Here is a 3,792-nt window from a genome sequence, read left to right on the forward strand (position 1 = left end):
CTGATTTACCTCTTCCTCGCGCGTTCCCGCCGCTTCAGAGTTAGCTCCGACCTGCTCTTGCACAATGTTCAACTCTTGTTCACGAGAAGTCCACTCCTGCGCCTCCTGGGTCAACTCTATATATGCTCGCTCTGACAGCGCGTGCTTCACAGAAGTTTCTAACGCCTCTCTGCCTTCAGCGATCTGTTCTGGCACGGCACACAGCGTTAGATCAGCTTGTGCTCTTTGGAGAACCACACATTCCCGTTTTGTTATTTCGTTCCCTGAATCCACACAGGCTTCAGAATTTTGACCTTCGGATTCCAAGTTGCGGCATGCCAGATCGTCAACCCTATCTGGTTGACTGAGCTTATCAGCAGCCATCTCCGACTGGGAGCTTGGTTTATCAGGCGCCAGTATCTCTACCTGAGCTGCTAGTTTGCACACATCTGTCCTCACCGCGGGAACATCTTGTTTTTGCTTTGAATTCGGGCAGTCAATCATCGAGTGTCCAAATTTCATGCAGGTATAACATTGAACTGCTGCGAATAAGACCTCGCTATCAACTTTCGCCCCCTGCTGCCTTAATTTCAATTGCATCTGTGCAAGGTTTTTCTTTTCTAGTTCAATTTGGAATTCCAAATTTTCAATTTCACTCAGCTGTTCAGCCTCCTCCTGCTCAACACGTCGCATCCTGCCCTCCTGATCATACCGTACGGCAGCCATCTCCGTTTTCCGTGCTATTGTTTCTAGCACTAAACACTACACCGACATGGTGAATTCGGAGAAAGCAGAAAGGTATCCCACCTTACTGGTTGCTCTCTGCCCCGGTGATCTCGTCGTCCTCAGTGATGACGACAGGCTCCTCGATGCGGACGACTTGAGCTCTGGATCTCTCAGCAGCTCGCTGACTCCTGCCTCGTTTGACTGGCTTGACTTGGTCGCCTGGTTACTTTTCAGCAGCTCGCTGACTCGAACCCGTTCGATGTGGACGCCTGGTTCTTTTCAGCAGCTCGCTGACTCGAACCCTCGATGGCTTGTTGTTGCCCGGCTCCTTCAGCTCCTAGCTGACTTGAGCCTCCGACGTCCTCTCGAACTCGACCCGTGATCCTGAAGCTTTCGACGTCAGTCTTGCGACGCAGCTTCACGTTTTCTCCTTTAGGACAAACAGCTTGTCCGCCGACTTGTTCTTCTCACCTTCCGTCCAATGCCTTGAGTAGAAAGAAGTTGCGATCCTGTGTCGACTGCGCCAGTTGAGATCCTGTGTCGACTGTGCCAGTTGAGATCCTGTGTCGACTGCGCCAGTTGAGTTTCCTATGTGCTGCGCCAGTTGAGTTTCCTGTGCCGACTGTGCCAGTTGAATTTCCGCTTTCAGGTGGTGATGTGAGGAAACTACTTGAAGATGAAATCGGAGTTTCTTGATGACCCGGTGGTTCTACTCGCAAACATTCACATTACTCAAGGAAAGGAGAAGGTTAACTATTTATTTACAACATAGGTAAAAAAAAACGAGAAGAAACAAAGCAAGGAGAAAACTATTTACATGACTAAATCGTGGACCAGACGAATTCAGCCCCCGCTCAACCCAGAGCGCTTGGTTTTAAACCCTCTGTCTCCGCCCTTAGCGGGGACAGCAACCAATAAGATAACCAACGACCCATCTCGCCAATCAGTGGTTAGGGAAAGGAAAATAAGGTCCGCCCACTGATCAGAGATTGGGGAAAAAGGTCTGATTAAAACATTTGGGAAGGAGGTTTCGAATAACTACACAAAGAACACGAATGCGACTTCCGTTCCCACGCCACCACGGCACCACAGACGCTAGAAACATGTGCCGACGAGGCGATGACTCAGGTTGTTGACAGCAACAAAGAGAAGACAGTCGTTAAGGGAAGTAGACAGTCGTTACAGGAATAGTGGGCTTCCGGTCACTCGGCTAATATCTCGTGCGCCCCCGAAACCTCGTCAACCCCCTAACAACCACATGTCGTTAGCTGTACTTGGTTCGCGTTTTTCCCGGCGGGTCATCCCCGTGACGGCGCGGCGTAAACGAGGACGTCCGCTGCACAAAGGGGCGGCAGGGATGGGACGGGCCCCTTTGTTGGGGCCTTCCGACCCCGTGGGAGCAGCTTTCCTTGCGAATACAAGATCAACGAGTTCGCGGAAAGGTCAGCGAACTCCACACGTGGCATAGTCCAGCGCCTCCTCGCCGTTTGCGCCTTGATGCTGACGAAGTTCTCAGCCTTGCTACCAGCTGCACACCTCGACGGTGACGGTGACGCAGACATACACACGAACGCACGAACGCACGCACGCATACACACACACTGCTTTTTCGCCGAAAGAGAACTACACCGCTTACATAACTAAAGATAATCGAACCTGAAGCAGCCAGAAAGAAGCAAAGTAATGGAGAGCGCCTCAACGCCACCGCCGAGGTACAACTGACGACGGAGGCGCCCCAGCATCGAGAGCGTCGCCAACGGAGAGGCGAATGGCGCGCACCGACTACTGCTGTTTCGGACGAAGTTCTTGCTAGGAAACCCGTGCAGAATAGAGAGTGGTGGAAGCATCACTGAGGTATTCGAGAATCTTCAAACCGAGCCATCGTTTTCATTGTAAATACCGCATTTTCCCCGCTGTTTTACCATTTTCTATTTCTGTTTTGTTCGGCCCGAACTGAATGGTCACCATACGGACAGTGCGACTGGAGGTTCGTCATATGTCAACCAAGTCCGAACGAATTCTTACACAGTCGCCGAACAATGTACGTACAGCCATTCCGTAGGACTCGCCTGTACTCCTGAAAGTGCTGTTTTTGTCGTTGTTGTTGTTGTCTCAAATACGATGGCGCATGCCCATGGTGGGGGATTAGCCAGGGTTTGGCACAGATCCAAAGAGGAAAAAACTCATCCAGGTTTATCTCAAGAGTAAAATGAAGAGCTAAGCTTCGGAGGCGTAAGAATGCGACTTCTTTCTCTATTGAGGTGTTTAGAACGGTGGCGAGGCAAAACGAGCAACGCTGCATGATTTGCAAGTAAATATTGTAAGCGGTGTGCTTTTTACACGCTGGTTTTTTTACAATTGCTGAAGCTTCTGAAGATGACACTTTGCTCCAACTACACTCTCTGCGCAGTACCTGCATTCTTTATTTGATATCTTGTCCTCTGACCTTGTTCTGTACTTGTGATTTCATAATAACCTTTTGTATTCTCCCCTTCCCTCTGAAGTCTTCTGCCCTGAGGGCAAAATAAAACAATCAACTTGCATTGGATAAGTCGATAGTGCACACTTACAATGTTAATGAAGTGGATCTTCCTCCAAAGGGAATCGCTCATGAGCACACCGCCACATTTTCAACAGACTGCCCTACACTTCTTTTCTTCCTGAATTCTCACTGTGTCGTGATGTTAGAACTTCCGTATTTAGTTGGTACGTGGAAGGCAAAACAGACTACACTCCCAATATGCGATATGCTAAGGAGTGTAACATAATTATACTTGTATTAGCTTCCCACTTAGAGTCATTCACACATTTACCACATTATTGAATATCCGCGACCATATAGTACTAAGTTCCTTGGCTTTCTTCTTTCTCACTCTCTCTCTTGCTCCCGATAGAACGCATTAAACGGCGGTAAACTGTATCCATAGATGGTAGCCATTATTATTATGGCCTTATAAAACAAAATATCAGAAGTCGCATTTGGCCGCCGTGCGAGGCTTAGTAAAAATACATTTAGATTGGCAAAATAAACTAAAAACGTAAGTAAAAGAAGCGCTGAAGAAGAAGAAAAACAGAAGACGGGTCGCC

At 48.7% G+C, this 3,792-nt stretch overlaps 1 pseudogene; it reads left to right on the plus strand.

The window, feature by feature from the left end:
* LOC144105721 (uncharacterized) overlaps window positions 1-3,792 on the plus strand; it is a 501,375-nt pseudogene that overhangs the window by 395,200 nt on the left and 102,383 nt on the right.

This window comes from Amblyomma americanum, chromosome 1, assembly GCF_052857255.1.
Source record: "Amblyomma americanum isolate KBUSLIRL-KWMA chromosome 1, ASM5285725v1, whole genome shotgun sequence".
Classification (NCBI taxonomy): Eukaryota; Metazoa; Arthropoda; class Arachnida; order Ixodida; family Ixodidae; genus Amblyomma; species Amblyomma americanum.